The sequence below is a fragment of the Erpetoichthys calabaricus genome, chromosome 7 (genome assembly GCF_900747795.2).
Source record: "Erpetoichthys calabaricus chromosome 7, fErpCal1.3, whole genome shotgun sequence".
NCBI classification, from domain to species: Eukaryota; Metazoa; Chordata; class Cladistia; order Polypteriformes; family Polypteridae; genus Erpetoichthys; species Erpetoichthys calabaricus.
In genome coordinates this window covers 147,440,764-147,452,772 of record NC_041400.2, presented here as the reverse complement: position 1 = coordinate 147,452,772, position 12,009 = coordinate 147,440,764, and the positions used below count along the sequence as shown (strand labels likewise).

General features: G+C 35.7%; 1 protein-coding gene across 2 annotated transcripts in view; it reads left to right on the top strand.

Annotated features, from left to right (window-relative positions):
• hmgcs1 (3-hydroxy-3-methylglutaryl-CoA synthase 1 (soluble)) overlaps positions 1-12,009 on the top strand; it is a 35,863-nt gene that overhangs the window by 11,045 nt on the left and 12,809 nt on the right. The window lies entirely within an intron of this gene.

Sequence of the window (12,009 nt, the reverse complement as noted above, 5' to 3'; positions counted from 1 at the left end):
TCCACTACAGAACTTAACACGGAGTATGTAAGTTGTAGAACCGTAAGAACTGCAAAATAAGCAGGGAGATTGGCCAACTGTGATTATTTTAAATACTATGAGCAATTAGCTTTAATATTATTTCTCGAAAAAGAAGCAACTTTATTTGCTAGTTGGAAAGTCAGCAATTTGCTTCAATTTTGTTCTTTTTCATTTTCAGGGCTTTTTTAAAAATTTTTTTTATGTTTATCATTTTTTCTATTGCCATCTATTTGGCCTTATGTTGAATACTATACTGGCTTTTTCCAAGCATGATGACAAAGTTGACCACCTATACTAGGCTAATGTTTTTGAAATCGTGCAAAGACTTCCAAATAAGGGAAAAGTGTCTTTAGCTATAATGTAATAACATAGTGTTTCTCAAGATATTTTGCAACATGGGTTTTCTGTACAAGTTAATACAATTGTAAAAGCATTGTACTGTACTTGGTCTTCAGATGACTAATAAGATTCCTGTAAAGACTTACTTCCCTCTAGAGGAGATTCTAACAGGGTGAAAGCTTCAATAAACACTGACATACCAAATACATTTTGTTAGGGAAATGTTTCTAAACATATTTTGGAATTTAACTACATTACAAAACAATACCAACGATTTTCTATGAGTAATGAAAACATATAATTTACAACGTAGGATTAGCCAAATTTTGTATAGGTCTATCTTTAAAAATGTTAGGGACAGACAGTCCTTTTCCTAAAAATTGTTAGTTATCATTCTCTTTGCTTATTTCTTTTATTGGTTTTAAAAGAGGGGTGAAGATTTTGTTTCAGCAGGGGCATCTGGTAGTATTTCACAAACATTTTTGTTCTATTACATTATTTGAGCAGCTGACCAGATAGTCTTAACCTCTCAAATTCCTAAAAATACAAACACATGCTGGTACTTAAAGGAGTGTTTGAGGACTGCTAATGTTTAGAATCATCCATTTTCTTTATCAACTGTATTTTTTGTGGGGGAGTAGCAGGAGTTATTGATTTTATTATTTTTACTTACTGTACCTTTTGTAATTTTTTTCAAAACAACATTCAGTAAAATATGACAAGTCATAGAGTGTGTCCATTTGGTTTTTATGTATATACGGATACAAATCACTTTGAACATTAGAAACAGAAATACACTATGTAAACTTTTTGTAATTTTCTAAGCCCTCTAACAGTTCTGAGAGGGGTAAATGATTATGTCAATTTGTTTACGTTGAGCTGAGAGCAGTATGAGGAGAGTCAAGGTAAAACCTTTCCGTTTGTTTATTTTTGCAAACTTCGCTTAGTTTTTTTATCTTCTTTATCCAGTTTTCCCCTGTGTTTCCAGCTGTGTAGGCCATACTTGGACAGTCTACACCTCAATTACATAGACTAATGTAATGAAGGGTCTGACACCAGCCTTTGTAACTGCTGATGCTAATTTGTCCTTGCTTCTCTGTGGTGTTGTTGCAGACCTCAAGTGGGAGGTTTACCCGATCAAGCCATATTTATGTGGTGTAGCGGGTCCACAGCTCACGTCAGAAAGGCCACTTTTAAAATAAATAATCGGCACACTCACGGCCTAGCGAGGGGGCGTGGTGTGTGTGTGGCCGAGCGGTTCCCGGGGAGTTCGTGATGCGGGCGGTTCTCACTTAAGTGCACAGGTGAGGAGTCGTTTGCATCGGTATTTGTTCCCAGCAGCTGCTGATTGCCACAGCTGATCCACATCCCCGTGATATATAGAAGCGAGAGGTGGCTAGTAGGGAGGAAAAAGAAAGAGACAGGTTGCAGGGAAGAAGGCGGCAGGGAGAGGATAGCCAGTGAGAGAGAGGGAGAGCAGGCTCGATGGAGCAGAGGCACCTGGGAGGAGAGCCCTAAGAAAGAGTGTTAGGCCGACACTCGGTGGGGCTGAAGGAAGTGGTCGCTTCAGCTGAGAGATTAAGGAGCTGGAGTGATTAAGACGACTGGCAGTCGAATTGCAGAGGCAGTCGGGGGGGTTTGGGCTGGTTTAGCGCCGTGGCCGCTGGGGAAAGAACCCAAGTCTCGGTCTGGATGGAGCCCGACGTAGTCAGGGATCGGAGGGATACTGGACCAGTGTGGAAGGCAGCTGCACCTGCAGGTAGGGCGACTCCCCTGTTGCGAAGCCCAACGGGAGAAGCAGGGGAGCCGCCAGGTAGAAAGAAGAAGGCACCGTGCTTTGTGTTTTTGAAGAGACTGCTTCCAGCCACTGTTTTAACCTCGTCGTCGTTTTAAAGGATTTTTTTTCTCTATTGTTTTTTTTAACCTCCACCCTTTTCACTTGTTTTTATGGATTATTTATTTAAGGATATTTTGACACACAGCACTATTTATTTGAACACTTGTTTTGTTGATTTTTAATAAAAGCACCAGGCATTTTTACACTATCCCTTTGCTTCATTGTTATGCCTCACTGCCAAGCTCATCGGTGACATTACCAACGGTGTTGGGTTCAAGAGCTCCCAAAAGGAAGATGGGAGCATGGAGTGAACCCGCATCGTCACAATTTAGCAAAGTCACAGGACAATGAGATTGGTGTTTCCTATCATGCTGATTGCCACAGTTCTTTACAAGCAGTCTGAACAGACTCAATAACAGCTTTTACTGGAGTGTTGCATTGAGCATCAGTAGGCATTTGGCCTGGATTTGATATGTTAAAACTGATGGGAGTATCTGGGGAAGCATGACTCCAGAGTTTAACGGCCCAATGAGCAAAATGTGTGCCTCCTCTACTATTTTTATTTCTTTTTTAGAAGTTAAAGACAACATTTTGTGACCAAAATATTTTCCTCTGGGTATTGGGTTTTATGAAGTTTGTACAAGGAAGTTAACAGTTATAACTTTCTGCATTAAAAGGATATTTTCAAAACTACTTTTATTGGAATTCAATATGGAGGAATAAGAAGTGTAATGTAATTGTTAAAATTGTTACTTATGATCATTGATTCAGCATTTTCAATAAACTTTGGATTAATTTGAATCACTTCTCAGTAAAACACCACATTAAGACATAACACAAACTTGCTATCACTATGTCATAAATATTAAGAGACTCTGGTTCATCATGTGCTGGGTGCGGCAACGTGCTGTAATCCGCGCATGCTCCCAACCTGGTAATTTTGCTATATTGCCAACCTAGAACAATATTGGATGACTAAAGATTAGATTAATGCTGAAGAAAATATTTGTGTACTTGTGTATAGTATGTCAGTTTTAACCTATAAGCTAAGCAACTAATGTGCAACTAAATGAGATTTCCAAGAATCTAGGTGGAGTTGTTTCCAAGAAACTTGCAGGTAGTTACAGATTAGACACTTGCTAATTATGGTCCTTGAGACTGGTGGCATTGTTACATTTTAGAAAGATCTGTGAATATATCACTATGCTCTGTATATATGATAATCAAATTAACTAGAAATAAAAGTTAGAATTCCCTGTTCTGTAATTAACCTAATATTACAAATATAGTGTGCATGTCTCATAATATAAAAGCAGACTGCTTATTGTCCAGTCTGTTAAAGAAAAAGAAACAATGTTTCCCCTAAAAAAATAAATAAATATTTAGTGGGTGCCATAGGTTGTGACTTAGACAGGTAGCAATGATAAAAAAAAAAAATTGAATATATGCCGTAAATAATTATTTTGTCTTTTTACAGCAGAAAAGGAATACATACACATTTTTAACTGAATTACAATAAAAACATACACACAAAAGAGAAAATTGAATCCTCTTCATGAAAGACATGCCCACAAGAAACACACGTATGATTTTTAATTCATCTAAATTTTCTAACTAATAAGTAGGAGGTCTGAACACTTTATTTCTTTTGCATTAAAAGGTAAATTATTGAAAGGGGAAGAGAATTGTGGGAATGTGATTGTTTTGGATGTGAGATGGTGATCCTGTTAATGCCTCACTTTATTCTAATATGATTTAGATGGAAGGCATATCACATTCCAACAGCTTCAGCCTGTCTGGAGTGGTGAAATTTTAGTGATTGTGATCATTAAGTGAATAGCACTACAACACTAAGATTCACAATAATTTTAAATTGTGCAATACTGTCTCTAAATGAGAAGCAACACACGCATCCTACGTATCCACTTCTGACTTTTTTAGATTTTTTAGAGGCATCTCTTCTGGGTGCGCGGTTTGTGGTGGAGTTTGGAAGGTGCCATGTCTGAATGCAAAAGTATGCTTCAGTATTCTATCCATGATGTCAGAATTGTGGGTGAACAACTTATTTGGAAGCAGGAATTTTATAAACTCCAGAACTGTTTTTCTGGAGGCATTAGATACATGAATAAGTCCATTAGGGGAAAAAAGGACAGATTTTTTTTTTTTTTTTTTTTATGAACCTCAGCAGTAAGAGGAGAGTGTAAATTCAGATGATGAACTGGCTATATAGATAAGAGAAATGTCAAATCGAGACTTTGTGTAAAGACAAGATTAAGTGCTCCCTGATAGACTGCACATCGTTAAATGGCTTGGATAACCTCCATTTCTATTTTGCTTTCATTTATGGCATTAGTTATTTGATAAAGGTTGAAACTTACAATGCCTGTTTTTCAGCTTGCACTCACAAGATTCATTAAAACAGTCTGACAAAAAATAATTGGAATGGAAGCAAAAATGAGAATTGAGTGACTTTAAACTGTAGTGTGAATAGGGATTTTGTGATGATAGAAGTTTTGTATTTGATACCAATACTACTTACATTTTACGATACTTCATACCTTTTTATTGAAGGTATTTCCATTATTCACATGATCAAAACTGTGCCTTTTGTGGGGATTTCAGCATAGGGTTTATAAAGAATGATATTGTCATGGACTGCCTGATTTTACTCAAAATGTGCATATTCTAAATATATTCTCTCTCCAAAAATGCTGTCTAAAATCAATACTAAAAGTTCAAACATTAATACCGTATATTGGTTCTGTTGAATTAGTGAATTACAAGATGATTCAAGATATTTTCCTTTAAACAAACTATTTTAAAGTTTTTTTCTGTTTTTAAAATCTGGTTTCTCAGATAATCACTTTATTAGGTTTTTGACATTTTCTGTTGTAACATTAATGTTTGTATTAGCTAAAAAAACTACTAAATAGTCATATTTAGTGGAATATTTAAATTAATTTAAATTTTAAATGTCAAAGACTCCTAGACTCATGTGTAACGTCTTGCGTAGAATTCATACTAAAACATGGCGTATGGACAAAACTAGCAATGTGTGAATGCACAAAAAAATACAGATGATGAAACTGCGTAAGCAAAGTTCTGCAAACTTTCCTTTTCTAAATCCTAGTTAACATGAATTTTAATGCACATGCCTACAGCCCCACCCCAACTCCTCCCAGAATTTCCCTTATTTGAATATGCAAACCAATATTAATGGTCCCCTCCATTGAGTGTTTTGTTAAAATACAATTTATACATGAGGCCCCCTGTTCTTTAATTTTTTTTTCTTTTACAAATGTCAAAACTTTAAGACTTCTTTTGTTAAATCAATCTTTCCTTGTTTTATATTAATCTGTTATTTAAAAACTCTTGTAAAATGGCCTTTATGGTGCTGCTTACAAAGTATCTTGAATCGTGACTGTACTTTATTATTGCCTGTCATTACTGTTATCAATTTAATCATAACCATTCAAATATATGACATACAGTATACGCTTTTACTAAGACAGTCCAATTTTAGGGTTTATACCTGTGAACCAAGGTTATTATAGTTTTTCCTTTTATATTAGTTTTTATTTCTATATTTTTTTCTGACCATACTTGGAAATTCAGTTTAGTTTTAGTTTTCCTTCATCGTGTATTTTTAGTTTAGTTTTTATTTTACAAAGACATTTCTATTTTATTTTTATATATATATATATTAGTTTCAGGTTTAGTTTTAGTAATTATGGTATGGTTAAAGCCCTACTATGGAGTTTAGTGTCACAATGAGACAGAACTGTACACTTAATGGATTTGGATATAATATGAGTTTAATGTTAGTGGAAGCTTACTACACTACACGACACAGTTTACTATTTGGTTTTGTTTCTGTCTTATAAAAACAAGCATAATCAAAACCAGGTACTGAATATGAACAGTTTTACACAATTTTATAATTTAAAATATATTTTCTATGTCATTTGTGCTGAAAAAATCTGCGCTGCCTGTTGGCACTTTTTTATTTTCCTTTTTTTGCCCAGAAGGGGCCAATTTGTAATGAAATGTAGGTGAATTTTAAGGTGTGAGGGTTTTTTACTCTAAATGTCTATAGCACACAACATCTTCTGCTCCAATGACAATGTGCTTATAATTAATCCCTTGAACATTTCAGTCAAAAATTTCAAATACTGGGCTTTATTTTCTACCAGCCATATTGATCTCTGATTCCATCTCCAGCACAAGCAGTTTATAGACAGAATTTTGCCACCTGCTGGCCTGAAAAGATATCAAAAATTAGAAAACGGATTCTACTGTGTTCTGACAGGTGTGACCATGAAAATCACAGGGGCTTAGGAAGAACAGTGCTCTTATGCTTAAATCCGTGTTCAGACCCCAGCTAGCTATATTGAGGGAAGCAAAGAAAAACAAGTATGTGGTGTCAAGGTTAGAGGCAGTGAGACTTGAATAGACCACCATAAGAACAGTAAACCCATAATGAGCAGAGCAAGAGCAGGTAATAAGAGTATGGACAGGCACAAAACGACACAGACAGCATCTGTGATTAAGAACAGAGCAGGATCACAGGAAACCTGGAGTCTACCCAAGCAGGTTTGGATGGAAGGCAGGAAAAATCCCTGGTATGCAATATGTATGATACGGCTGATGTTGAAAACAAAAAGAATATGATATTTCAACTATCCATTTTGAGAGAGAGAAACATTGAAAAAATGGGGACAGATATTTTAAAACATAATTCTGCTACTGGATTATTTTCACAATATCAGGTATTTTGAGCTGTGAATATTTAACTAAAAAAGATAAATTAATAAATCTAGCATAAATACAAAAACATATTACAGGTAAAATTCCATTATAACGAACTCCCAGGGACCTAAAAAAATATTTTGTTGTAATGAGATTCTGTATTTGTTACTATAGTGCTTTCTTTAACTTATATTCAGGCGTTTGCAATCATTTCAATAGCTTCTTTCGCGTTACTTTTAATCTCCTCCTACCTACAAATTATGCTGATGAGAATTTTTCTCAGCATTTCCTTGCGATAATACACTTTCAGAGTGCGAATGATGCCCAAATCCAATGGCTAAAGCGCAGCCATGCAAGTGGGTGGGAGATATTCAAAGCGAACATTATCTGAAAGTGGAAGCATGTTGTGGGCAGCACAGTTATCAATCAGGAGCCGAATCATTATTTCTTCTTCATATTGTGAAGTTTCTGAACTCTTTTGAAACCCCCCACTCCCCTCCCAACGGGAACGACACGCTGAAGTGCGTCCTGAAGCGCGATTGCAGCATCTGTAGAAGATTGTTTGTCTGTTGTTGGGGCAGGGCAATAGGAGGCTCACATTGCTTCAGTGAAGCACCACAGAAGCAAATTATCAAAGATCGGGGTCGCGCTTTAAGTCCCTAGTCTTGCACTTCAAAACACGAGGCTTAGTCTCAGTACTTTAGCAAAACCAGCTTTATTCAGCTTGAAACAGGAACGGTACAGTTATTTATTGTAGCGTGATCTGCCACTCTGCTATACACAGACATAGCAATCAGGCAGGATCGTGGCCAGGTCAGTGATCAAGTAATCTTGTTACAGTATCTGCATTTACAATTTACGTGCTCTTAACCTTGCATCACCCATCGAAATCTTTTCTTTTTACTTTGGCGGAGAGACGCAGCATATCTGTGAACCTGCTATTGCCCCGTACAGATGCGGAGATAGCACTTCGGGATGCTGTTCAGCTTGCTGTCTAGTTGGAGGAGGTCCCAAGAGAGTTTGCAAACCTCACATATTCTTGAATGAGTGCCACATTAATAGGAATGTCTCTTGAACGAGCATCACTGAACCACATAAAAACGGCTTTTGTCTTCAAATGCAGCAGTTCACATATGTTTGCAACCTGAGATTTTTCTACTTTTTTTGCTGTCTTTCAAGAAAGTTGACAGTGTCGATGGCGAAATTCCGAATTCACTGGCAATGTCTTTTTTCTTTTTGCAGCAATCGAGAGCTGCAAAAAATTATTATTTTTTTTTTCTAATATGAACTGTTATCGTTTTTCCCGTGTCTGCCGTTTCTATAGAAGGGTGACAATGAGTTAAATTCCAATGGATGTTTTTCAAATGTTGACGAGCAATAAGTAAAAGATATAACTGAAAACTGCAGGAAACAAAAAAGGCAAAAAAAAAAAAAAAAACAGTACAAGGAAAGTTCTAAGAAAGAAAAAAAATTGCAGTGTTTCTGTTTGGGGATCATTGTGCACAACTGAGCTGCGGCCACAGAACAAACTGCTCTGTGGATGATTCATTCAAACATTTCAAGGTCTTTTGTGCACTTCGTTGTAATGAAAGTATCAGCTGAATGTACTTTGTAGTAACAAGATTTCTATAGACTTGTGTCATATGGGGAAGCTGTCGGGACCATAAAAATACTTCGTTGTAATGAAAATTTCGTTGTAAAGATATTTGTTATAATGGAATTTTACCTGTAGTATGTTTAGCTTTTCATCACTTGCCAGACTCTCTTCGCCTACCTACCTGTAGTTCAGTAGAGACATTGCCAACTCAGGAGTTTTACAAGGTTTATATCGCTTCATTCTTAAATGACGTTTTTAAAACAAAAGTGGTTGGTCAGCAACAATATGCTGATCTTGTATGATAAACCTTGTCAGTCTCTCAATCAGTGCTGTTTTATTTTCAAAAATTGGGAGTAGTCTCCCCCTAGACTTTCTCATGTACTCGGATATGGGGATGGATATTTGAGGAGTAAACTGCATGACAATGATTATTATGTACATTAAAGAACAATCAACAACAAATTAAATTAGTAATATATTGAGCAATTATTAAAGTTGAAATAAATTGGACTCTGCAGCTGCATGAATAAAAAAAAATAATTGAGTATGTGTTTAGGCAAAGTACCACTTCCGGTTGATGGATTTGGCCCAAAAGTTAATACAGATCTACAATCTTGGTGTAACAACCACATGCCAAATTTCATCCATCTATCTAGTTGCGTTTTTGAGTTATCGTGTTTACACACACACACAGACAGAATTCCAAAAACCAGTATCTTTGGACCCGGGGAGGTCTAAAATGTCAAGATTCATTAAAATCTCAAGGTTGAGTTTTTTCATGATTACTATACTTTCTCTATACTTCGTGTGCAAAGTGGCAGGTGAATTACTGTCAACAAAAAACAGGCACCTGAGAAATAAACTGAAACATTACTCAATCGTGATTTTTCTATCCATACAGTAGTTTTTGTTGACCAGCACATTCTGATTTTCAGGTGTTTGAATTACATCTTGATATACAACAAGTGCAAAGAAAGGCGGCGCGTAAATCACTTTCTATTCCACACGCTTTACGCACATATTATGCTTACTCTGTCACTGCAAATGCTGTGTGAACAGCCGCACTCCTTCACCAACCGCTGTTCACTGGATAAATATGTGCGGGTGGCTCGTGGTGGATGAGTTTCAGTTCTAAAGTTAAAAGTTATAAGTGTTAAAAGGTAACAGCAAGAATATCATTCAAAAATGAAAGCTAAAATTATTTTTAGTAAATTATTATTTTATTTCAGTTAGTCTTTCCAGCTACTTTAATAGTTTCGTTTCATTTTAGTTTTTTATTTCGGTTTTGTTAATTAGTTTATTTCAGTTTACGAAAATGTTTTTTTAATAATAGTTTTTGATTTTAGTTTTCGTTAACTATAATAACCTTGCTGTGAACATTAGTGTACCTTCAAGCACCAAAGGAATGACACAAATTTTAGCCATTGCTAAAGCAATGAATTATACTGTTTTGCGTGTACTGTGTCTCATGATGAATTTTCATTTATTTTAATGCATTATAGGTAGTAATAACAGGGAGATGTATTTTGTGCTTTGAAACATTGAAACAGTGAGTTTTTATTTTGGTATTAACGGGACATCTCATTTCATTGCTTGTGTAGACAAGCCAAATAACCACTTTGTTTGAAACCTGCCTTGATTTTTACTTGCCACAACTGTTGTTAGTACTATCATTGTGCAGTTTACCATAGTCCTATAGATTTATGAACTGTATATGGAAAGTTAGAAAATGAATGGATGCTCAGACAGATATCTGTAGATATGCTCATTACAACTATGTTCATTACAATCAGAATGAATGCAAAGCCTCCATTCCTTCATCAGCACTGTGTAGGACACGGTATTAAAAAGTGATTCATCTCTTCATTATTTCATCTCCTCTTACAAACTGCTGAAATTTTCACACTGTGCTGTTTTTCTTTTGACCTATGCCATTGTAGTACTGAATCAATCACAACTGCGAGCCTTTTTAAATATTTTTTTGTTTTCCTCACAAGTAATGTGTGTACTTGTAGTCACACATGAGTGCTGTTCTGACTTTCACTCAATGCTAACTAGGACTGGGTAATATATTGAATTTTTGATTCAATATTAAAGGAAAATCAATGCAAAAACATATATGTTCAGGACTTTTATCTGATTTTCTATAGTGTCTTCCCAATGTTAAATAAAATTCACAAAGTCTCCACCACTCTTTCTAAGCATGCTGCCTGGTGGTAATAAGCACAAAAATAGAGTGAGGATCAGAAGCGGAAGCATTCAGATTGTTATGGTTTTCCTTAGGATGACAGTTTAACATCTAAAGATAAAACATGTTGCTACATATGAAGCGACAATCCAAGCTAGTACAATACCTTCATCTTACCTTCCTGCCCCCCAGGCAAAATGGGTTCCTGCTAAGCAAAGTTCTGTAAAATGGTCGCTCTTCCATTGTAAACCATATATCCAATCCAGCCATTTCTCCATTGATAACGGCTGCAATTACTTGCCGTATTGCAAAACACACTTTCATTACTCCCATAAAATATGTCAGTGATCAGATAAGTACGCTAATCAGTAGTTTATATCATACAAGAAGTGAGATATCCATGTAGTGTAAGCCCTCATCCATTCGTGTCATACTGCCTCTACTACTGAAATGTTATCAGCAGGATTTAAAATGGCAGGTCCCAATTGGAGCCATAAGTTGGCATATGACTGTACTTGGTATGTTGCTAATTGCTGTAAAATAAATACCTGCATATGTCATACAGATTGTTACAGACAAGAAAAGGCATGTATGTTCCAATACATAATTTGGAACCATTACAAATCATGTAAACCATAAAACAGTACATGTATAATACACACATGTACATTTTTTGATCTGATTTGTACCATAATGAATTAAGAGCTTTGTCTTTACTTACATAAAACAGTCCAGTCACAAAACGTGGGAGAGCACAGTGTTTACTGACTGGCAGATGGCAACATGGCAGGCAAGTTGTTGAACTTAATACATACAATGGAAGCTCAAATATAGGTAAAGGAGGTAGAAAGCAAAAATTGGCTGGGGGGAAAAATGTTGAGATGCTTCTTTGAGGCACAGATATTCGTGAAATTGTTAAATATTTTAAAAAAAAAAAAAAGAAACTGTTTCCTTTGCTAATATTTCATATTATTGTAAGAAAATATGCTAGGTCTTGAACTTTGTATATGTGATAATGTGTGTATACATACCTATATGGTGCTGGTCTTTAATTTTTAAGGTCTTTGAAAACCTATTGGTAAATACTGAATACTGAATTTTTGGTAAAAATAATTGCATCTTATTGCCCAGCCCTACTACTACTGATACGGTTGTCAAAAAGCTATTACTGTTATATTTATAGAATTTTGGCATCCACCAGTTAATGAAGTATTGGTTCTTATAGCATCCCTGTCTGGAACAGTTGGTCCAATCAAGATAAAGGAAGAGGGAAATAAG